Here is a 26,485-nt window from a genome sequence, read left to right as displayed (position 1 = left end):
TTGAAATAGTGCCACCGGATCTTTTATGTCCACCTGAGAGGGCAGGCGGGGCCTCGGTTTAACGCCTCATCCGTAAGGCGGCACCTCCGACAGTGCGGCACTCCCTCAGTACTGCTACTCGGAGATCGACAGAGAAAATGAAATATTTATGGTATATTATCAATGCTGCCAGGACCATGGGATGTCATTTTTGAAAAGCAAATAGCTGGGCTTCAATAACGTGTGACCATTACGATGATTTGGGAGTTTTTCCTTGTTTCCAGCGAGTCAGTGAGAAATTCTGCAGAACTTTTCATCAAGAAATTAAATAAAGAGCGGGGGAGTGGGACTAACTAGATGGCTCTTTGAAAGAGCCGGCGCAGACGCGATGGGCCGAATGGCCTCCTTCTGCGCTGTACTATTCTGTGATTCTATGAAATGGGATACTGTCCATGATAGGTAGTTCAATTAAAGGAGGACTGGTGGGCCAATGAATTACGTTTATTTGCTCCATACTTCCTTATGTTTTAGCGAGGGGAAAAAAATTGCCAGGGCTACTTTGCCAACATAACGGAGGTTACTACACAGCAAGGCACCATGGCCAGGGGCATTCCTTGGGGGTTGCTCCTCTCTCCGCCGCCGTCATTTGTTCAGAAGCACGGCAGAAGCCGGTGTAGACCTCCTGGAGAAGCAACGCTGGTAGAACGAGGAGCAGCTCTGAGGAACCTCCCGGCCTGTGTTTATGAATGCAGGTACCACCAGGACTGCTGGAACCATGACCGTTAATGGCTTGTCGATAATGGTAGCGATAGCGGCATTTCTTTTTACAACGGCTGTTGTCCAGGCACCCTTGAGAAGACTTCCTGTCTGAGGGAGGATATAATGGACACGCCTGGTTGGGAAACAAAAAGACATCACTGAAGCAAGCAAGTGGAATTTATGTTACAGCTGTACAGAGCTCTTGTTAGACCCCATTTAGAGTATCCAGGAACCACACCTCAGGTAGGATATATTGGCCTTGGAAGGGGTACAGCGCGGACTCATCAGAATGATTCCGGGGCTATAAGGGTTATATTATGAGGACAGGTTTCATAGACTAGGCTTGAGTATGGAAGATTAAGGGTGATCTAATTGAGGTGATTAAGATGATCAAAGGATTCAATAGGGTAGATAGCAAGAAACTACTTCCTCTGGCGGGAGAGTCAAGAACAAGGGGGCATAGCCTTCAAATTAGAGCCAGGCCGTTCAGGATAATATCAGGAAGCACTTCCTCACACAAAGGGTCGGGGAAATCTTGTACTCTCTCTCGCAAAAAGCTGTTGAAGCCGGGGGTCAGTTGAAAATTTTAAAACCGAGATTGATAGATTTTTGTTCGGTAAGGGTATTAAGGTTTACAGAACCAAGGCGGGTAGATGGAGTCAAGATACAGATCAGCCATGATCTAATTGAATGGACGCACAGGCTCGAGAGCTGAATGGCCTCCTCCTGTCCCTATGTCCCTATAATCCTTATGTTCTTGCGCAATTGGGCTTTTAAAAGAAAGTGTCACTGGCAAAGTCGCAAGGCCGAATCCAGGTGGAAGTTGAAACTCCCAAGACTTTGCGTCCTCAATCTCTTAACTGTGATCAGTCCACAATCAGCGGTGCATGTTTGGCGCAGTGCATTTGGGATTAATCCAGGGCAGTCACAGAGGTTGATCTCTGCTTTGTGCTCGGCCAGCAATTCGTGAGATGTGATTTGATCCACACATCTGCCGTACATAAACCATGAGGCTTCACAGTCCTTGTTTTGAATTGAATTGCCAAACATCCGAGAGCTTGAGAAATGTTACGCAGAATACATGCACTCCTGTATCAATTCCACAATCCTTTGTGTCAGGGCAATTCGACTTATGTCTATTTTGATTTATACTTAAAGTGAGGAGAATAAAAAAAAAAGCGAAAAAGAAAAATAAGGCAAATAACAAAGCAAATTGTAGAAAAGAAGGTACCATTAAATGTGAATTACAAATTGCCCTCCTGTCTTACATGGTTGGTATTTGAGTAAATGTGTTTTTACGTCACTGTCCCTATATTTATAAGGAAGAAATGAATATGAGTGAAACAACACGAAACAATTGGATTTTACAATTATTGTCCAGTTGTTTTTTTTGAGGGGATAGGGATTGTATTTTGTGCTAATTAAGCGTAGGGTTACCTTTACTGGGAATCGAACATTTTATTATAGAATCATTGAATCTTACATCACAGAAGGAGGTCATTCGGCCCATCGTGCCTGTGCCGGCTCTTTGAAAGAGCGATCCAATTAGTCCCACTGCCCCCTGCTCTTTCCTCGTAGCCCTGCCAAATTGTCTCCCCTTCAAGTATTTATCCAAGTCCCTTTTGAAAGTTACTATTGAATCTGTTTCCGCCACCCTTTCAGGCAGTGCATTCCAGATCACAACAACTCGCTGCGTAAAAACATTTCTCCTCATCTCCCCCTCTGGAGAGGCAAGGGGGGAGATTGCAGGGGCTCTGGTTTGATATGAATTTTCAGAACCTCTCTGGCCACAGGAGAGGTGCCAGAGGACTGGAGAACAGCTAACGTAGTACCATTATTCAAGAAGGGTAGTAGGGATAAACCAGGGAATTACAGGCCAGTGAGCCTAACATCAGTGGTAGGGAAATTATTGGAAAAAATTGTGAGGGACAGAATTAGTTTCCACTTGGAGATGCAAGGATTAATCAAGGATAGTCAGCATGGCTTTGTCAGGGGGAGATCATGTCTAACTAATTTGATTGAATTTTTCGAGGGGGTGACTAGGTGTGTGGATGAGGGTAGTGCAGTTGATGTAGTCTACATGGACTTCAGTAAGGCTTTTGACAAAGACCCGCATGGGAGACTGGTCAAGAAGGTAAGAGCCCATGGGATCCAGGGCAACTTGACACATTGGATCCAAAATTGACTTAGTGGCAGGAGGCAGAGGGTGATGGTCAAAGGTTGTTTTTGTGACTGGAAGCCTGTGTCCAGTGGTGTACCGCAGGGAGCAGTGCTGGGTCCCTTGCAGTTTGTAGGGTACATTAATGATTTAGATATGAATGTAGGAGGTATGATCAGTAAGTTCGCAGATGACACGAAAATTGGTGGAGTGGTAAATAGCGAGGAGGGAAGACTTAGGCTACAGGGCGGTATAGACGGGTTGGTTAGATGGGCAGAACAGTGGCAAATGGAATTTAACCCTGAAAAGTGTGAGGTGATGCATTTTGGGAGGACTAACAAGGCAAGGGAATACACAATGAATGGTAGGACCCTAGGAAGGACAGAGGATCAGAGGGACCTTGTTGTGCATGTACATAGATCCCTGAAGGCAGCAGGACAGGTAGATAAGGTGGTTAAAAAGGCATATGGGATACTTGCCTTCATTAGTCGAGGTATAGAATATAAGAGCAGGGAGGTTATGATGGAGCTGTACAAAACACTGGTAAGGCCACAGCTGGAGTACTGTGTGCAGTTCTGGTCGTCACACTATAGGAAGGATGTGATTGCATTGGAGAGGGTACAAAGGAGATTCACCAGGATGTTACCTGGGCTGGAGCACTTCAGCTATGAAGAGAGACTGGACAGGCTGGGGTTGTTTTTCTTAGAGCAGAGAAGGCTGAGGGCGGGGGGGACCTGATTGAGGTGTACAAAATTATGAGGGGGGTAGATAGAAAGGAACTTTTCCCCTTAGTAGAGTGGCCAATAACCAGGGGGCATAGTTTCAAGGTAAGGGGCAGGAGGTTTAGAGGGGATTTGAGGAAAAACCTTTTCACCCAGAGGGTGGTTGGAATCTGGAACTCACTGCCTGAAAGGGTGGTAGAGGCAGGAACCCTCACAACATTCAAGAAGCATTTAGATGAGCACTTGAAACGCCATAGCATACAAGGCTACGGACCAAGTGCTGGAAAATGGGATTAGAATAGACAGGGCTTGATGGCCGGTGTGGACATGATGGGCCGAAGGGCCTCTTTCTGTGCTGTATAACTCTATTGGGGAAAAATTCAGTTGGTTGCGCCTCCCATTAGCGCCTTAAGAGGGCGCTAACGGGACGCAACTAGCGCCCGGGCGCGGCACTGCCCACGCCTCCCGCAAAATTCAGCGGGAGGTTAGTGGTGGCGCTAACTGGTAACGCCCTGCGGCATTGCACCGCTGGCGATGACGTCATTGGCATGCGCAGCGCCCCGCTCACGCCCTGGCCACAATCTTCAGGAGCGCCCCCTGATTTACTGCCCGACGCTATGTCCGACGGGGTCAGGGGGGTGTACCTGTGGCCGGGGAGGCGCAATTTAAAGGCGAGGTGTGGGGCGGCCATTTCTGTTGCTGGCCGCCTGCCAGCACCTGCCTGCACTCCCGTCCCAGACCTCCTAAAACGCACCCCCCCACGCAGTGCTGGCAGCGCTCCAAGAGCCCGGCACTTCTCTTGAGTGCCTGGCTCTTTTGCCTGCACTCCCGATCCCCGGGGCCCAGCTGGGCCCCAGGTCGCGCTGCACAAGGCCCCTCCCCTTTAAGAAGGGGAGGAAGGCCTGCAATACCGCAGTGCGACGTGCCGCAGCGTGTGGCGCTGCGGCACATAGCGCCACGATATTCACTCGCAGCGCCCCAAGAGGGATGCGGGGCGCTTCCAGTAGCGCCCCGCTTCCCTCTTGGGGCGCAACCACTCAATTTCCGGTGCGAGGACGCTAATTTTTCCGGGGCGCTACTTTTAGCGTCCCGTTGAAGTTAGCGCTCCAATTGGGGCGCTGTTCAATTTTTAGCCCTAACTCTTTTGCCAATTACCTTTAATCTGTGTCCTCTGGTTACCGGCCGTTCCGCCACTGGAAACAGTTTCTTTTTAGTTACTCTATCAAAACCACGATTTTGAATGCCTCTATTAAATCTCCTCGTAACCTTCTCTGCTCTAAGGAGAACGATCCCAGGTTCTCCGGTCTCTCCACATAACTGAAGTCCCTCATTCCTGGAACCATTCTAGTAAATCTCTTCTGCACCCTCTCCAAGGCCTTGAATTCCTTCCTAAAGTGCGGTGCCCAGAATTGGACACACAATACTCCAGCCGAGGCCTCGCCGGCGATTTCTAAAGGTTTAGCAATAACTTCCTTGCTTTTGTACTCTAGGGGCTCCATTCTTTAAATTCTCCTGACGGCGTCAAATTTTCTTGCAGCTTCAGCCTCAGAAGAGGCCCTCATCGCCGTGCCAGTGAGTGCGCCCATTTCTATCTCCGACACAACTTATCCTGCTGGTGGCCTCCTTGGAGCACGCTTTGCCCAATCAGTGCCGATCTAGTCGAGCAGAATTAAGCGCAGTTTGTGCTGCGGAGTTACGTTCAAGTGGAATTGCATTTATGGCAACCGAAACCCTTCTCATTCAGGACCCTCGACAGCTGTACAGGAGGGTCGGCAGGTGCATTCCATCTAATACAAAAAAAAATACTGCAGATGCTGGAAATCTGAAATAAAAAAACCAGAAAATGCTGGAGATACTGGGCGGGTCAGGCAGCATCTGTGGAGAGAGAAACAGAGAAAGGTCATCGACCTGAAACGTTAACTCTGTGTTTCTCTCTTCACAGATGCTGCCTGGCCTGCTGAGTATCTCCAGCATTTTCTGTTTTTTATTTCGTGCATAGCATCTGCCTGGGCTGCCTCTGAAGTCCATTAGTAACTTCTTCAAGAGGCGCAGCAACATCTCTACCTGACGTGGAGAAAAATAATATTAGATCACCCTCGCTTTTACGTTGCCTTGGACTCGGCTTATAAATGATAAATTGCCCTCTTTTAAACTCTGTGGCCTAGAAATTCACTAGCCTTAGCGCCGCTTTTGAGGCGCTAGAGGGACTAGCGCCAGAGTTATGGCCAGTTGAAAAATTCCCTGGGGCCCTAAAGCGGCGTTGCACCGGTAGCGCTGCGCCGGCACCGATGACGTCATCGGTGTGCGCAGCGTCCCGGTTGCCATGCCGACGGGCCCCAGCGCCGAAATTCAGTTGCGGCCGCCTCACCCGTGGCAGCCGCAACTAAGACTCTGGCAACAGAGTCCAACATGTGTTTGCGCCGGCGCATTAAAGGCCCCGCGGCGGCCGGCCGCTTTCCCGCCGGCCGCCTGCCCCCCGCCCCCCGGAACAGATGCAAGCCCGGCACTTGTCCGAGGTGCCGGGCTCATTTTTAAACAGATTTGCGCGGGCCGCGGCCGGGTGCAGGCAGCTCCTCCTTAACGGAAGGAGGAGGCCTGCACTTCCCCAGCCTGCCGCACCGCATCGGGTGCCGCAGCGCCGGAATTGCGGCGCTAAACGGCAGTTAGCGCCCTTTTCCAGGCGCTAAGACCCTTCAGTAGCGCCGGCAGCCGTTTGGGCGCGGCGCTACTGAATTTTTGGCGCGCGCAGGGGGACTTAGCGCCGGCACTAACTTCCGGCGCTAAAGCCCTGGCTAAGCCAAAACCCAATTTCTAGGCCTGTATCTTTGAGGTTGAAATTCTGAAGAAGTAACATGGGATTGTGCGCTCTTTGGAAGCTGCTGAGTGCCCTTTTGACCCTCCGAGATGCTTCGTATTTCCCCCCCCCCCCCCAAGCTGCTAGCATGTCTGCTCGGTCTGAGTTGGCTTCTGTTAACATTTTAAATTTACTGTTCGCTACGCGGTGAAAAGAAGCGATTTCTTTAGTGAAACCCAAATTACCAAGGAAAAGCAGGAACTTGCATTTCTGTAGCGCCTTTCAAGACGAGCTCAGGACGTCCCAAAGCGCCCCGCAGCCAATGAAGCACTTTTGAAGTGTGGTCACTGTTGTGACGTCGGGGGAATGAAGGAAGCAATCCGCATGTATTTACAAAATGAGTCGAGAAACCACTGGTTTTAACGGCGAAAGAATACAGTTAAAAAATAAAGGTACACTCCGCAGCCGAATGTGTGGTGCTAAGAGGGTTAATTGCATATCAAACAAATATTCTCCTTACTTTGAAATTTCCCCTGCTAGTAGAAAATATAATGAAAGCCCTGGAGTATACAATAGCATTTTGAAAACATGAATTTGTGACTACTTTGAATCATCATTCACAGCGTGGAGACAAAAATGAGCATTCTGGGAGTAGTGTATGGTGGCTTTTTCATGTTTGTTTTTTTATTTTCCGCATATTAGAGAGTTGTTTCATCTGTAATATTTTGATTCTGTCAAACATGGCTGCATTGTGGAGGGTTTGACACGCATTTCCTTTTTGCGAAGAACATTTGTTGCCGTGTGATTTCTTCCCCCCCCCCCCCCCCCAACCTTCTCTCTCCTCTGTAAAATGATCTCAGTGCCGGTTGTGTTAAACAAACTCTTGTGTCGTTTCTGAAACCTGTCAGCGTGTTTAAAGCTAACTGCCCTTCCTTCCTCTCACCCGCTAAAGAGCCTGATTGCATAGAATCGAGGTCACTACAAAGCGTCCAATATAATCAAAATCACATTTAATATTATTTTGTTATCATTTATTTAGTGCCCAGCTGAAACACCTCAAAGCGTTCTACATACTGAATTACTTGTAATATTTTAATGCAGTTTCCGCTGCTGTAAGACCAAAAAAAAAAATCACAGTTAACTTTGTGAGGAAAATGGGACTGGATTTCAGCTGTTTGATGTATGGGGTGAGAGGTTTAGCTGACTAACTACTAGGATTTATTGCTTTTTCTCACTGCTCCTCGGGCTCTGACTGTTTTACTTTGGAATCCGCAGATGCTAACTTAAAACCGTACGAAGTCTTACAGGTAAAAGGAGCTTTAAGTATCAGTCAAAATGGACATGAGTAGAATTGACCGAAGCCAATTTAAGGAGTGTCTTAAAGGAAGAGAGGATGTAAACCACCCATTGACGGAATTCTGCAAATCGCACCGACTCTAGCTCGCAGTGGAGTCAACACACGGGGCGATTTTAACCCTACTCGCTCAGCAGAAACCCGGCGGGCGAGCAGTTAAAATCGCCCCTGTCCGAAAGCCGCCATGATGGCAACATCTGCAATTTTAACCTGTTCTCCTGAGCAGGCATCAAGGACACATGCCCGGAGCCAACAGGGTCCTTCTTTACACATGCATGTTGCGGCCCGATGACATCATTGAGACCCGCCTGTAATTTTAGCTCTGGCCTGAGCGGGGAAATCCACTTGGAGTTAAAATCAGGGCCACGTACGTCTCAGGTGAGTGGAGGCCCCACACTCGCCCACTCTCTCACCTGGATAACGACCCTGCGAAAATTCCAGCCCAGCTTCTATAGCGAAGAAAGAGATTTTAATAACAGAAAGGTTTATTGTGTGGACGGAAATCCACTTGAAATTTATTTGGCTTCATTATTAGAACTGTACATAGAGCTGAAAGATTCTGTAAAGTCTTAACTGAGTCAACTATTGAAACAAATGTAGGGTTAATTGAAGTCAGTTTTTATTCTAGGTCAGGCCTCTGAAAAAAGTATGACTTCATGTCCAGACGTTGGAAGTGAATTATAAAACATCAAAGAGCAGCAGTTACTCACTGTCAGCTGACATTTTTTATTATTTTATTTAATGTAATCCATTAATTCCTTTTAAACTCACAAGTTCATGACAGTAGGAGGCTGCGGTGGTTCAGAGTGATGGCTGTTTTTGAGTTTTGTTGGTTCCAGTCAGTTCATCGTTAACAATGACCTGCGGACTGACAGGCTTGGAGCCAACCTGCCTGACCCCTCAATTGACCACCCTCATCCAAGGACCTCTTCTTAACATGGAAAAAAAAACAAAGCGAGGGGTCAGGACACACAGTGCAGACATCACCAAGGTAGGAAAGAGTAAGAGAAAAAGCGAGTTAAATCGAGAGGCAACCACAAGGGCAACTTACATTTATAAATAGCGCCCTTTAATGTACTAAAACGTTCCCAGGTGCTTCACAGGAGTGTTATCAGACAAATTTGACACCGAGCCACATAAGGAGATATTAGGGGAGGGGGTGACCGAAAGCTTGGTCAAAGGGGTAGGTTTTAAGGAGCGTCTTAAAGGAGGAGAGAGAGACAGAGAGGTTTAGGGAGGGAATTCCAGAGCTTAGGGCGATGGCAGCTCAAGGCACGGCCGCCAATGGTGGAGCGATGGAAATTGGGGATTCACAAGTGGCCGGAACTGGAGGAGCGCAGAGATCTCGGAGGGTTGTAGGGCTGGAGGAGGTCGCAGAGATAGGGAGGAGGGGCGAGGGCCACGGAGGGATTTGAGGTACAGATGCGAGTTAAACCCAAGAGACACGTCCATCATTCACGCCATCCCCTGCCTTTCTCAGCTGGATACGTTGTCTCCTGTTATGTGCAGCCTTCGCGTACAAGCAGATAGAAAAGGGACTTACGATGGATGGAAGGAAGGAGGAATGCATGAAAAGATGTGCGCCACCCAAATGTCCGGGCCACCAGCCACCTCATTTGAGTGTGTGAACATGGTACATTCATGAACCTTGGACTTGGTGCTTGTTGCTTGCCACATTTAATGAGACACCTATGAGCAAGTTGGCATGGCAACATTACACAGTGTCCTGGTACAATATTTAGTATGTCAGTGCATTCAGAAAGCATGCGAACAGTTGGCAAAGTGCAGTGCGTTCTCCCTCTGTGTTAATGGTTTAGAGTGAAATGTAGTTAAGATGCATTGTAATGCAACATTGAGCCGCATCCACCCCTACATGTCAGCACATTTACATTGGCAACCTTGCATAGCACTCTCTTGCCTCTGAGTCAGAAGGCCGTGGGTTCAAGCCCCACTCCAGAGACTTGAGCACAAAATCTAGGCTGACACTCCAGTGCAGTACTAAGGGAGTGCTGCACTGTCGCAGGTGCCCTCTTTCAGGTGAGACGTTAAACCAAGGCCCCGTCTACTCTGTAAAAGATCCCATGGCCACTATTTTGAAGAAGAGCAGGGGGGTTCTCCCCGGTGTCTTGGCCAATAATTATCCTTCAACCAACATCACTAAAAAAAACAGATTATCTGGTCGTTATCACGTTGCTGTTTGTGGGACCTTGCTGTGTGCAAATTGGCTCCTGCGTTTCCTACATTACAACAGTGACTACATTTCTAAGGTACTTCATTGGCTGTGAAGCGCTTTGGGACGTCCTGAGGTTGTGAAAGGCGCTATGTAAAGGCAAGTTTGTCTTTCTTTTTAGTTCAACAAATGACTTCCTTGTTTGCACCACTCTTGGGCCACAGGTGAGACTGTGTTCATTTGTTCCATCATTTTCATCCTTGCCGCTCTGATGCTTCTCCTTACTGCAAGGTGGCCCTCATCCTCATCCTCACCCTCACCTTCCAGGAGAGCCACCCTGCTCTGCAGGACCTTCTGCAACAAGATGTCTTCAAACTGTATCCCTGAATGATGCATGTTTCTGCTTCCTTGTCTGCCTTTGGCCATTCTTCCCTTTCAGTTTTCGAACGTGGGAACAGGAGGAGGCCGTTCAGCCCCTCAAGCCTGTTCGGCCATTCATTGAGATCGTGGCTGATCTGTCATACATTTGGTGCAACTGAAATTATTCTGCAACTGAAAGGGGACAATATGATCCCCTGGACTGTTGGCGCTGGATAACCCATTCTCTGACCCTGTGCGTGCTCCCAGTGCCTCATTCTCTGTATGTCAGGAGCTCACCTTGCATTGTATACAATTCGGGACTCTTGAGCATCCCCGATGTTAATCGCTCCACCATTGGCGGTCGCCCCTTCAGCTGCCTAGGCCCTGAGCTCTGGAATTCCCTCCCTAAACACATCAATAAAAAAAGGAAGGTTCGGATGTGAATAGGGCCATTAAGGGAGAGTCAGGATAATACCACAAGTAACGATAGAGAGATGGCAGAAATATTAAATAATTATTTTGCTTCAGTATTTACCAGGGAGATAGAACAGGTGGACATGACATTGGATGATGAGATTAGTAATGAGATAAGTGCATTTAAAATAAAAAGAGAGGATATATTAAATAAATTAATCAAACTCAAAGAGGATTAAAACCCCTGGTCCGGATGGATTGCATCCACACATTTTAAAAGAATCTAGGGAAGAGATAGCAGAGGCATTATTACACATATTTAATAATTCGTTAGAAAAAGGTGTAGTGCCAGAGGACTGGCAGATAGCTAATGCATAACTGATATTTAAGAAGGGAGATAGAACATATCCAGGGAATTATAGACCAGTCAGCTTAACATTGGTGGTAGGAAAAATAATGGAATCCCTACTAAAGGAGAAAATAGAAGAACATCTAGAAACCAAAAATATAATAATGAATAGTCAGCATGGATTTCAAAAGGGAAAGTCTTGCTTGACCAGCCTCATTGAATTTTTTGAAGAGGTAACAGAGAGAGTAGACAAGGGTAATGCAGTAGATGTAATTTATCTAGATTTTCAAAAGGCCTTCGATAAGGTACCCCATAATAGACTGATGAACAAGGTCAGAGAATGTGGCGTTAGGGGACAAGTAGCAGAATGGATTGCTGGCTGGCTTCAGGACAGAAAGCAGAGAGTGGGAGTAAAGGGTAGCTATTCACAGTGGCAGAAGGTGGGTAGTGGTGTTCCACAAGGGTCAGTGCTGGGACCACTGCTGTTCACAATTTACATTAACGATTTAGACTTTGGAATCAAAAACACAATTTCTAAATTTGCGGATGACACCAAATTGGGGGACATTAATAAACTTGCAGAATGGGCATATAATTGGCAAATGAAGTTCAACACAGATAAATGTGAGGCATTACATTTTGGTAGGAAGAATAGGGAGGTCACTTATTACTTGGAGGGTGCGAGTCTAGGTGGGGTGGAGGAACAAAGGGATCTCGGAGTACAAATACACAAAACACTAAAAGTTGCGACACAGGTTAGCAAGGCCATAAAAAAAGCAAACCAAGCACGAGGGTTTATTTCTAGAGGTATAGAATTGAAAAGTAGGTAAGTTATACTAAACCTGTATCGAACCTTGGTTAGACCACACTTGGAGTACTGCGTACAGTTCTGGTCGCCATATTATAAAAAGGATATAGAGGCACTGGAGAGGGTGCAGAGAAGATTTACAAGGATGATACCAGAAATGCGAGGGTGTACATATCAGGAAAGGATGAACAGGCTGGGTCTCTTTTCTCTTGAAAAAAGAAGGCTGAGGGGTGACCTAATAGAGGTCTTTAAAATTATGAAAGGTTTTGATAGAGTGGATACAGAGAGAATGTTTCCACTTGTGGGGAAGAGCATAACTAGAGGCCATCAATATAAGATAGTCACCAAGAAATCCAATGGGGAATTCGGAAGAAACTTCTTTACCCAGAGAGTGGTGAGAATGTGGAACTCGCTACCACAGGGAGTGGTTGAAGCAAATAGTATAGATGCATTTAAGGGGAGGATAGACAAGCATATGAGGGAGAAGGGAATAGAGGGTTATGCTGATAGATTTAGATGAGGAAAGACGGGAGGAGGCTCGTGTGGAGCATAAACACCGGCATGGACTGGTTGGGCCGAATGGCCTGTTTCTGTGCCGAATATCCTGTGTAATGTATGTAAACCTCTCCGCCTCACTACCTCTCCCTCCTCCTTTAAGACGCCCCTTAAAACGTACCTTTTTCCTACATTACAACAGTGACTGCACTTCAAAAAAGTAATTGATTGGCTGTAAAGCGCTTCGGGACGCCTGGTGGCAGTGAAAGGAGCTCTATAACTGCAAGTCCTTTTTCTCATTTTCTCTTTGACCAAGCTTTGGGACGTGTGTCCTAATATCTCTTTGTGTGGCTCAGTGTCAAATTTTTTTGAATAAGCTCCTGTGAAGGACCTTGGGACGTTTTACTACATTAAAGGCGCTATATAAATGCAAGCTGTTGTTGTTGTAGCACCAGAGCAGCAAGAAGTATGAGAGGCGCGCAGTGCCGGAGGAGCAATGGTCCTGGAGCCAAGGTGCCTGGACACCAGAATCGGACCAATGACGTCGTGGACCTGTTTAACTGGTGCTCGCAAGTTTGTTTTAAGATTTGTAAGATATCAATTTTCAAATCTAATCAGTGTATATTTTAGTGATTGTGAGTTAAATGTAATTCTGCAGTCTTCTGTATTAATTTTTTTTGAATTCCCTCTCCCCTCTTTTCCTCAGTTTATGGCTCCTTGGCAGGATATGTTTCCATGGGGCATCAGTTGCCCAAATCCTTGTGAGTGAAGCCAGGCTATTGGACAGTGAGGCAAGCCCAATCCTGCCCTCAACTGATACTCACACACACTCGCACACACCCCCCCCACACTCACACACACACACACACACGCACTCGCACACACACACCTCCACACTCACCCACCTCCACGCTCACACACACACACACTCTCACACACACACTCGTATGCACACACACACTCGCACACTCACACACTCGTGCACACACACTCGCACACACACACACTCGCGCACACACAAATGCACTTGCACACACACACACACTCGCACACGCACTCGCACACACACATACACACACTCGCACACTCATACTTGCACACTCACACACACACACACTTGCACACACACACACTTGCACACACACACTCGCACACACACTCACACACGCGCGCACACTCGCACATACACACTCGCACACACACACTCTCGCACATTCACACACACACAAACACTTGCACACTCACATTCACACACACACTCTCACACACACGCTCACACACTCGCACACACACTCACACACATACTCGCACTCACTCACACATACACTCATACTCGCACACTCACACACTCGCACACACACACACACACTCGCACACACATACTCACACACACACACTCGCACATACACACACACTCGAACATACACACACACTAGCACACACTAGCACAATCACAAACACACTTGCAGACACACTCGCACACACACACTTGCACACACACACACTCGCAGACACGCACACACACACACTCGAACACACACACACTCACACACACACACACTCGCGTGCACACACTAGCGCACAAACACTTGCACACACACTCGCACACACACACTCGCAGACACGCACACACACACACTTGCACACACACACACACTCGAACACACACACACTCGCACACACTCGCATGCACACACTCGTGCACACACACACGTGCACACACACTCGCACACACACACTCGCACACACACACACTCGCACACACTCACTTGCACACACGCACTCGCACACACACTCGCACTCGCACACACACTCGCACTCGCACACACACTCGCACTCGCACACACACACTCACACTCGCGCACACACACATACACTCACACACACTCGCACACACACGCTCGCACACACACACACTCACGCACACAAACACTTGCACTCGCACCCGCACACACACACACACACACACTTGCACTTGCACACACACACACACACACACTTGCACTCGCACCCACACACACTCGCACACACACACTCGCATTCACAAACACACTCGCACACACACTCACTCTCGCACGCACACACATTCTCGCACACACACACTCGGACACACACACACCCATGCACACACACTTGCACTCGCACACACTCGCGCACACACACACACACTTGCACTCGCACACACACTTGCACTCACACCCGCACACACACACTCGCACACACACACTCGCATTCACAAACACACTCGCACACACACTCACTCTCGCATGCACACACATTCTCGCACACACACACTCGGACACACTCACACACCCATGCACACACACTTACACTCGCACACACTCGCGCACACACACATACACTTGCACTCGCACACACACACACACACTTGCACTCGCACCCACACACATACACTCGCACACACATACTCACATTCACAAACACACTCGCACACACACTCACTCTCACACGCACACACACACTCGGACACACTCACACACCCACGCACACACACTTGCACTCGCGCACACACACACAAACACTTGCACTCGCACCCACACACACACTTGCACTCGCACACACACACACTTTCACTTGCACTCGCACCCGCACACACGCATTCACAAACACACTCGCACACACACTCACTCTCGCACGCACACACACTCGCACTCACACACACTCGCACACACACACACTTGCACTTGCACTCGCACCCGCACACACACACTCGCATTCACAAACACACTCGCACACACACTCACTCTCGCACGCACACACACTCGCACTCACACACACACTCACACGCACTCGCACCCGCACACACACTCGCACAGACACTTGCACTTGCACCCACACACTTGCACTTGCACCCACACACTCGCATTTGCACTCGCACCTGCACACTCGCACTCGCACCTGCACACTCACACTCGCACTCGCACCTGCACACTCGCACTCGCACCTGCACACTCACACTCACTAACACACACACTCACACACACACTCACACTCGTACACACACACTCGCACTCGCACACACACACACACACTTGCACAGACACACACTCGCACACACACACTTGCAGACACACACTCGCTCACACACATTCGCACACACACTTACAGACTCGCACACACACACTTGCACACACACACACTTGCACACACTCGCACATACACACTCACACACACACTTGCTCACACACACGCACACAAACACACACGCTTGCTCAAACACACTCGCACTCACACACTCGCACACACACGCGCGAGCGCACATTCACACACGCATACACTTGCACACTCACACACACACTTGCACTCACACTTGCACACTCACACACACACTCACTTACACACACTCTCACACATGCACTCACACACACACACACATGCACATGCGCGCACACACTCATACACTTGCACACTCACTCACACACTCATACGCACACACACCCACTTGCACACACACGCGCGAGCACACATTCACACACACACACTCGCACACTCCTACACATACACTCGCACTCACACATACACTCGCACACACACACAATCGCACACACGCACACTCGCACACACACACACTCGCACACACACACACTCGCACACACTCGCACACACACACTAATGCACACACTCGCACTCGCGCACACACACACTCACACTTACACTCTCACACACACTTGCACTCACGCACACACTCACACACTCGCACCCGCACACACACAGTCGCACACACACACACACACTTACACTTACACACTCTCACACACACTCGCACACACTCACACACTCACTTGCACACACACACACTTGCACACTCACACAAACACACACTCACACACACTCGCACACACACTCGCACACTTGCACACTCACACACACACTCATACACTCGCACACTCACACACACACTTGCACACTAACACACACTTGCACACTCACACATGCACACTCACACAAACACACACACTTGCACACTCTCACACACACACACACACACACTCGCACACACACTTGCACACTCGCACACACACACACTTGCACACACACACATACTAGCACACACACTCACACACACTCGCGCACACACTCGCAGACACACTCGCACACACACACTTGCACTCACCCACACACTTGCAGACACACACACTCGCACACACACACAAACACACTCGCACACACACTCGCACACACACTCGCACACACACACGCGCACACACACGCGCACACACACACACTCACACACACATGCACACATTCACACACACACTTGCACACACGCTCGCACACACACACACTCGCACCCACACACACACATGCACACACTCGCACACCCACGCTCGCACACACACACTTGCACATGCACACACACTTCTGCACACACACACACTCACATACATTCACACACACACAAACTCACATACACACACTCACATACATTCACACACACACACATAAACTCACATACACACACTCACATACATTCACACACATACACTCACACACATACATACACACTCACACACACACTCGCTCACACAGACACACTCACACACACACACTCACACACACACTCACACACACACACTCACCCCCGCACTCACACATGTACTTCTCTGTATAATGATCAGGCGTTGGAGACCTGCCAGATTATGCACATCTTATTTCAAGTGCAATGAGGAGATTTGTGGTGTTCACACTGCAACCTCAGAGGAAATGAGCTATCTCAGTACAGACAGAGCTGTTAAAGCCCATGGCTTAGGCCTTTTCCCCAACACTTACAGTGTTTCCCTTGTTGCACCCCTCACTTCTTGACCTCCAGAAGAATGTTGGGAGGGGAAATTGGAGAGGGATATCCTGTCTGGGTAACGCTTTATGCTGGCAAATGCTCAACAAAAGAGGGTTTTGGTGGCGGTCTGAAATTGCAAGCCTGTTCTCTCAGCAAAAGAAATGAGGCTTCAGGAGGATTTAAAAACATGGCGAGAAATGAAGAGATCAGAAGATAAATGAAGACGAGAAAGGCCATGCCTGCCTGTCCCAGTTCAATGTTATGGTTCCTCCATTACAGCAGTTAACTCTTCCTTAAGTGATTCTGGGATTTTTTTACCTTCGCTTCCCTACCTGGAAGTCCGTCGCATGAGTTGATTGCTCTGTCTGAGGAAGAGCTTGCTGACATCCGTCCTAAATCTGCCTTTCACCAGGTTGAACTAGTGACCTTCAGATCCTACCACTGTAGGAATGGACAGGTCATGGAACATAAGGTTGATTGGTTATTGTCAGCTTGATGCGTTTTAGACTGGAGGGAGACAAGGCCAGTCAGCCACGAGCGGCTTATCCCAACCGGCCAATTTCTTTAAGAGACAGAACCTTGTCCAAAGCTACAGTGATTAAGGTGAGGCTGGTCGACCACGAGCTGCTTATCTCAACACCGCATTCTTACTAAATTCTTTTAAAGACGTTACCTAAGATGACAACATTTTAGTTTTAAATTCAGGAGGGGGAGAAAAGGGTTGCGGTTCATTCAGATATTACTACATTTAGTTTGATTGTTTTTTGATGGTTTGCTTATTTTTCTATCGTTTTACTACCTCGTTATCACCATTAGAAAATTATAGATACTTTGCAGATTTGATATGCTAGGAAACTTTGGCTAAATAGCTGCAAGAGAAATGATGTATTGAAAAGTTAAGAACCTTGTATTGTGGCGTGCAGTATGCTTACTATCAACTCACTCAGTTCAGTGTTTGAAAGGTACATTGACCTATTAGTGCATATACCACAGAGCAGAAAGCTGATGAATAGTATCCAGAGCCTTTCTAGTGCCTTCAGGAGTCTCTTATAGAACCATGGAATAGTACAGCACGGGAGGCGGCCATTCGGCCCATCGAGTCTGCGCCGACTCTTTCGAAGAGCAATCCAGTTAGTCCCACTCCCCCGCTCTTTCCCCATATCCCTGCAATTTTTTTCCCCATCAAGTATTTATCCAATTCCCTTTTTGAAGGCAACTATTGAATCTGTATCCACCGCCCTATCAGGCAGCGCATTCCAAATCCTAACCACTCGTTGCATAAAAAAGTTTTTCCTCCTGTCGTCTCTGGTTCTTTTGACAATCACCTTAAATCTGTGCCCTCTGGTTATCGACCCTTCAGCCAATGGAAACAGTTTCTCTTTATTTACTCTGTGTAAATCCTTCATGATTTTAAAGACTTACATTGATCTTACACTGAAGGGCTCCTGTTGGGCATTCCCTGAACTGGCACTACTTTGTGCAATTTCATTGGAGAGTCGCTGATTGCAGTGCTTCCTGGCAGAATTCTCCCTACGAGCCTCGACCCATCTCTTAGGCTTATTGATGTCTTCAGGAGGGAATCCTGTAATCCTCTTAAAAGAAAGAAAGACTTGCTTTTATATAACATCTTTCATGACCTCAGGACGCCCCACAGCGCTTTATAGCCAATGAAGTACTTTTGAAGTGGAGTCACTGCTGTAATGGAAACGCAGCAGCCAATTTGTGCACAGCAAGCTCCCACAGACAGCAACGTGATAATGACCAGATAACCTGTTTTTAGTGATGTTGGTTGAGGGGTAAATATTGGCCAGGACACCGTGGGATCTTTTACATCCACCTGAGCGGGGCAGACGAGGCCTCGATTTAACGCCTCATCTGAAAATTGGCATCTCCAACAGCGCCGCACTCCCCAGCACTGGCGTTGGATTATGTGTCAGCCTGGATTTTTTTGTGCTTAAGTCTCTGGAGTGGGACTTGAACCCACGACCTTCTGACCCAGAGGCGAGGGTGCCCCATCTTATGTCCCGCACCAACCCCCATCATTACAAATCTAGGAATTCGATCATGGAATTAAATGGGGGCTGGGCAGAAATGGCATACACACCTGCCCAACCCAAGATTGTTTTCAATTTACCAGTTGGTACTAAAATCAATGGTTTTCTTTAATAAGGAATTGATAAAATGCCATTTGATTTTTGTTCCCACAATATGCTCTCAATGCCACTGTAATTACTGTTGTAGTCTGTTGGGGGTTAGCAGGGCAGTATAACTCATGGGGGCAAAGAGTTAACAGCGTGGATCCTGTGTTTGTCCTCTTGACTCCTCTGCAGTATTAGGATATATTCGGTTCCGCCCCCCCACCTCCCAGATTAAACTGTGCATCTACAGGTTAAGTAAGCAGAATCTATGCTCGTCATATATCAGTTGGCTGTGTGGCAACTGTAAATACAGACACTAATGGCCCTATTAATCTAGTGCATACAGCAGGAGCTGTTTTTCATTCAACAAGTATAATTTGAAAATACGCAGGCATGTAATAAGGTTATTTGTATTGTCTGCCAATTTTCATTAGCCACTGTTTGAGACCTCTTAGTTCATAATCTGGTAGAGAGTGACCATATATATATATATATATATATATGTGTGTGTACCAACTTTGTGCAGAATAGGTGCACAACATAACCAATCAGTGTTCACTCTGTGCGCATGACTGGAAGTAGCAAACTTCTTGTCACAAAATGTTCATTTTAATTAAAATGTTAATTGAATTCTATAATCTAAATTCTGGGCGACCCATCGTAATAGTAAAAACATATCTGAAATTATAGATACTAAATAGAGCTATATCTATGTGTGGATGGAGTATCTAGTTATATATAAAGAGATCTGTATTAATGTATAAAGAAAGATGTATAAATGTCACGAGATCTCCGTATAGTTAGGTGTTTACATAGGATTACATAGAATGTCCAGCAGAGAAACAGGCCATTCGGCCCAACTGGTCCATGCCGGCATTTATGGTCCACACCAGCCTCCTCCCACCCCTCTTCATTTAACCATTTCAGCATAACCTTCTCTTTCAGGATGAGACGTTAAACCGAGGCCCCGTCTGCTCTCTCAGGTGGATGTAAAAGATCCCACGGCACTATTTCGAAGAAGAGCAGGGGGTGAGTTATCCCCGGTGTCCTGGGGCCAATATTTATCCCTCAACCAACATAACAAAAACAGAATTATCTGGTCGTTATCACATTGCTGTTTGTGGGATCCTGCTGTGCGCAGATTGGCTGCCGCGTTTCCCACATTACAACAGGTGACTCCACTCCAAAAAGCACTTCATTGGCTGTAAAGCGCTTTGGGACGTCCGGTGGTCGTGAAAGGCGCTATAGAAACGCGAGTCTTTCTTGCTTTTCTTTCTATTCCTTTCTCCCTCATGTGCTTATCTAGCTTCCCCTTGAATGCATCTATGCTCTTCGCCTCAACCACTCCCTGTGGCAGCGGGTTCCACGTTCTAACCATTCTTCCCTCTATGGATTTAGTAGTGGCTCTTTTTATATTTCTGACCTATGTATTTAGATCTATATGGAGGTGCAACGTGTAGATTTAGATGGAACTAAATAGTGATAGATGTAGAAATACATATGTGTCTGCAGAGCCTGCTCGGGGCCTGCTTCCTGTATGACGATCAGATGGTGAATGGGGAGGATGAGCCACCTTATCCTCCAGTCGCCCCTGCTCCTCCCAGTTTAGAAATAATCAGAGGAGTCCGAGTGGCGGTGGGGTCGTTTTGTATATTCATGAAGCTGCTCATCAGCCGTCAGAAGAATGTGCAGTAATTCTTGGATGAAATAAGGCCAATCAGTGGAATAATGAGCAAGGTAATATCTCCCGAGAGGCCTGGAGTGGGTTTTCATCAGGGGAGAAAACCACCCCCCCCCCGCCGACTACAACTCTCCAACCGTTTGCTTTACAAATTCACCCTTTGATCCATGATTTGGGAAGTAGGGGCGAAGCATTGTCCAGCCTGAAAGGATTACAAACCGAGACTTCGCTACGAGCAGGGACAATTAAAAAAAAAAATTATTTCACAGACCGCATAAGGCTGTTACTATTTAATTTTTCTCTCTTCCCTTCCTCTTTACATGACAATGAGTGTGAAGTCTCTGTAGTGAGCGAGGAGGGGTGTTGGTGGGGGGCGGGCAAGGGGGGGGGGGATAACAAAAAAAAGGGCTTCAGGCTTCAATGCTTCCTTCCAGGTGCCTTTGCCTGCATGATTTCATCGGTGCACCATAATCAACTTCCTTAATGAAATACGTAATTAACATATTATAATTGTGGTAAGGATGATTTTGACAGAAATCATTTTCCATATCTAATACTATGCTAATTTAATCTGTTCTTCACTCCCCGACATGACCTTTCATGATTAAGTTTCATGGAGGAATTTTTTGATGGATTGATTTATCCACGGTGGTTAGGACCCAGCATTGGAATGGCTGTCAGTTTCTTTTTCTTTACCACAGAGAGCCGAGTGATGAGCAGGCAGGTGGCAGTGCGAGAGGGGCTGGGGGGGGCTGGGGGTAAAAAAAATTAAAGACCGCATCATATCCTACCACCTCTCTGTGTGGCCCGGGGAAGGCAGTGTAATTAACAGAAATCTCAAAGCTGCAATCGCACCACCCTTGTAGGCTGCTGTCCATCAGATTAAGCTAAACCATTGCTGTTCCCGAACTGTTTATATCCATTTTGAATTTCAAAATATTTTGGCGTGGAGGTTGGGAGGGGGGTGGGGGTGCATTTTATCAACACGATTAAATTCTTACAGATGACAAAAATAGTAATACTTCGCCGCCCCCCCTCACCCCTCACCCCTTTCAAAGTCCATTCGGAAAAAAATAGGAGGAATTTAACAAAATGCCTTTTTTTTTCGCTAAACAAATTCAAAGATTCTGACGGTGAGATTGACATGTTTGTGGGGATACAGTGCCACTCTAAACAGCAGGTGCAGTAAGTATATGCACACAGACTGCTCTGTAACAAAGGGAGTGAAACCTATATTTAAGGTCACCTGCGTTAAGCCCTACCTGTCTTAAATAGTTGCTTTCCCCGCATCCAACTGCACCTTGAATTCAGGAGCCATCTGTCACTTCAAAGATTGACTGCTTAACCTTTCACTCTCAGCAGAATTGTTTGACCAACTTTTTAAAAACCAGCCCAATGTTCAGGTTACTAGAAGGGCCCCCCTCCCTACCCTACTTGATTGTAGAGTGCTGGAGCATTGGAACATGAGCAGGCCATTCAGCCCCTCAAGCCTGTTCTGCCATTCAATTAGATCATGGCTGATCTGTACCTCAACTCCAGTTACCCTTAATACCCTCGCCTAACAAAAATCTTTCAATCTCAGTTTCGAAATTTTTAATTGACCCCCGGCCTCAACAGCTTTTTAGGGGAGAGAGTTCCAGATTTCCACCACCCTTTGTGTGAAGAGGTGCTTCCTGACATCACCCCTTGAACGGCCTGGCTCTAATTTTAAGGTTATGCCCCCTTGTTCTGGATGCCCCGCACCAGAGGAAATAGTTTCTCTTTAACTACTTTGTCAACTCCTTTAATCATCTTAAACACCTCAATTAGATCACCCTTTAATCTTCATAGGGTTAATAGACGCCTCACTCGATTGAACAATGCTTTGAGTCTGGGCTATCAAACCTTTTAGTGACCGATTTTCTTAGGCAGCTCACTGGGAGGCAGTGGTGTATGTTTAAACATTTTCTTGCTGTGGCTGATTTAGTTTAATGGTTCCCTATCTGAACTCTCATTGTGCACAGAGCATTAAACCCAGGTGAGATGAGTGCACCATCAGGACAGGCTCCATAACTCTGCACAGAATCGTTGGCAGGAAGAAAGATACACCCCTCTTCTCTTCCGCCCCCCTCACCTCACACAAATGTTAGCATTGGTGCACTTCGCAGCGAAAGGTACTTGCTATAGATGCTCCCTCTAAGCTGGGCGCATGCGTGGCTGTGCAGTAATCTGCATGGTCTTCTCCTTCTTCTTCTTAGGCAGTCCCTCGGAACCGAGGATGACTTGCTTCCACACTAAAAATGAGTTCTCAGGTGACTGATGAGTCCAGTGCGGGACCTACAGTCTCTGTCACAGGTGGGGCAGATGGTGGTTGAAGGGGCGGGTGGGATGCTTGGGTTGACGTGCGCTCCTTCCGCTGCCTGCGCTTGGCTTCCGCTTACTCCCAGTGAAGAGACTCGAGGTGTTCAGCACCTTCCCGGATGCTTCTCCTCCACTTTGAGCGGTCTTGGGCCAGGGATTCCCAGGTGTCGGTGGGGATGTTGCACTTTTTCAAGGAGGCTTTGAGGGTGTCCTTGAAGCATTTCCTCGGCCCACCTGGGGCTCTCTTGCCATGTCGGAGCTCTGAGTAGAGCGCTTGCTTTGGGAGTCTTGTATCGGGCATGCGGACGATGTGGCCCGTCCATCGGAGCTGATCGAGCGTGGTCAGAGCTTCGATGCTGGGGATGTTGACCTGAGCAAGAACACTGACGTTGGTGCGCTTATCCTGCTAATGGATAACCGCGCGGGTTGCTCACAAACTCTCCCATGTGAAATACTGCGCATGCGCCGAAATTTAAAGAGGACCGCGCACTGAAATAAACAGGTCGCGCACAACAAAGCGCAGCTTTGAGGGAACATTGCTGGCTATCATGCATCACTTTTTTGTTTGGATGGTGAGTATGCCATCCATCAATCTCAATGCGACCAGGGAAACACTGCAGACGGCAGAACTGCTGCTGATTTAAGAATCGGAGCAGCGTTCAAGAGCAATCAGCCCAAACTCACTCATGCTACTTTATGGATTGGGTCGCAGTTACTGTGAGCCATCGTCGCTAACATTGTGATCAAAGCAACGAGCGCCATTTTCAGGTATCCCGCAGTAAACGCACTCATCGATTATTCATTTATTCTTTTTCATTCTTGGGATGTGGGCATCGCTGGCGAGCAATATTCTCTGTCATTTTTTTTTCTTGTGGGCGACCCCTTTAATTGGCTGATGTAAGAAAACTACTAGGCACTTGGCCTGAGTATTAAACAAGGCTTTAATCAACTGTTTCACAACATAGAGATCTAGTTGTGTCCTTCACTAGTTCCTGTGAAAGAATATCCTGAGCAAGCTGGGCCCATGCCCGAGTATTTATACTCTCCCTGGACAGCGCCACCAGCAGGCCGCCCAGTATTATTACATATGTAATTTTCACATGAATGACAAGATTCCTGTCACGGCCCATTCAGATTTTCGCACATGCGCGGTTTCTCCCACGTAGATGCCGGTGAACGGCCTGCGCGAGACCTCCAGACCGCCGCGCGGCCACGCAGCTTAACGGGATTGTTGCTGGCAAGGCCGGCATTTATTGACCACCCCCTAGTTGCCCTTGAGAAGGTGGTGAGCCGCCTCCTGGAACCGCTGCAGTCCGTGTGGTGAAGGTACTTTTTAAACCACTTGGCTTACGTTTTTTGGACCTTTTTATATCCAACCCTCAACTGAAACCGTTTTAACTCGATCGTGTCTTCATATTTTAAAATACAGGGCCTGAAATATTTATTAAGAGAATTAATTATCGAAGTGACAGTACGGATATCGTAAAGAATGTACCTTCAGCGTGAAAGGAACTTATTGTGCAATCAGATCATTTCTTATAAAATATTCAGGTTTAGCTTTTGCAAAAGGGTCCTATAATCTTTAAGAGTTGCAGGGTGAGGTTCAAAGTGTATATTTTTGAATAGATTGACTTGTAACTTCTCACTCTGATAACTGTAGAAGTGATTGAGAATGCATTGAGAATCATTGCATTACCACACACCCTGGATTCTACCGTGAGTTACTGTCAGCTTTGAACCCAGTGCTGCGCTCTCTGATATTTCCCTTTTAATGGCCCTGAAATTAGGATCGGGAGCTTGCCGCGCGTGCAAGCCCCCGATCTGCACTCACCCTGCGCGCCGACATTTGAAGCCCGGGCCTGCTCGCATTTCCTGTCACAGGCCCAGTTCAGCTGTCGGCGGGATGTGCTTACCTGATCCAGCGGCGTAGTTAGTGCGATGTGCCGGCTGGGATCAGGTGAGCACTGTGCAGCCAATCAGGGGAGGGGAAACTCATTCATGAGTTTGAGAGTAAGAACTGTCAAACTCATGAAAAGTATGGGCTGCCAAAACACTACTTTAACTTTAAATAAATTTTTTATAAACATCCCACTGGTTATATTAACTATAAATAAGTTTTAAAAAATGTTTTAAACAATTAATCAATTTTTTGAAAAAAATACATTTAAAAAAAATACGGTCTAAAACTAAACTTACTATCCTGTAAATTCTTTAAAAATAACAAACCTGTGGAAAAAAAAATTCTACATTGTACTAAAAGCCCACTTACCTGAAAAACTAAATACTTACGTCTGGTTTTTCCACGCGTAAAAACCGGAGGCCTTTACACTCGGGTAACTCTGAAAAAAAAAAGGAATTTCACTGCGCACGCGCTGCCTGTGCAGTCGCACGCGTTCTGCCTCTTAACCCCTTGGGTCAGAGGACAGGAAATGCCGGTTTTCAGCGCATGCGCTGTGCATGCTGAAAACCGGCAATTCCTCCGGGCACACGCGTGAGTACCCCGTCCTTACTCACGCGTTGTGCCCGGAATTACTGGGCCATTACCTCCTTCTTTGGCTCAGTGTCAATTTTTGTCTGACTGTGTTTCTGTGAAGCACCTTGGGACGTTTTTATACAGTTAAAGGCATGATATAATCCAGGCTGACACTCCCAGTGCCAGTACTGAGGGAGCGCTGCACTGTTGGAGGTGCCGTCTTTCGGATGAGACGTTAAGCCGAGGCCCCGTCTGCTCTCTCGGCTGGAAAGTAAAAGATCTCGTGGCACTTTTTGAAGAAGAGCAGGGGGAGCCTTGGACCAATATTTATCCCTCTACCAACAGCACTAAAAAAGATTATCTGGTCATTTATCTCATTGCTGTTTGTGGGAGCTTGCTGTGCGCAAATTGACTGCCGCGTTTCCTACATTACAACAGTGTCTACACTTCAAAAAGTACTTCATTGGCTGTGGAGCGCTTTGGGACGACCTGAGGTTGTGAAAGTCCCTATACAAATGCAAGTCTTTCTTTCTTTTATGAATGAAAAGTTGTCGTTGTTGATGGTCATCAGGTGGAGATACACAAATACCCACTTGCGGTCACCTTCTTGTGGACATTGCAAGTGGTGTGGAGGAAGTGAAAAGAAAGTTTGCCCAATTGGTGTGAGTATGTCAATGAGTAACCTGGGTTGCA

The 26,485-nt window shown here is 47.3% G+C and overlaps 1 long non-coding RNA gene across 1 annotated transcript; it reads right to left on the bottom strand.

The window, feature by feature from the left end:
* Positions 1-459: 459 nt before the first annotated feature.
* Positions 460-25,752, bottom strand: LOC147115255 (uncharacterized). The gene is made up of 4 exons (XR_015079097.1): positions 25,609-25,752; positions 10,594-10,701; positions 8,538-8,697; positions 460-871 (listed from the first exon to the last, which is right to left on the bottom strand). It is a non-coding gene; the product is annotated as an uncharacterized LOC147115255 (long non-coding RNA).
* Between the last annotated feature and the right edge of the window lie 733 nt (positions 25,753-26,485).

Source organism: Somniosus microcephalus, chromosome 7, assembly GCF_052327205.1.
Source record: "Somniosus microcephalus isolate GS21.2 chromosome 7, FLI_Smic_1.0, whole genome shotgun sequence".
NCBI lineage: Eukaryota > Metazoa > Chordata > Chondrichthyes > Squaliformes > Somniosidae > Somniosus > Somniosus microcephalus.
Note: the sequence above shows the minus strand (reverse complement) of the source record. Positions and strands in the feature narration are given on the sequence as shown.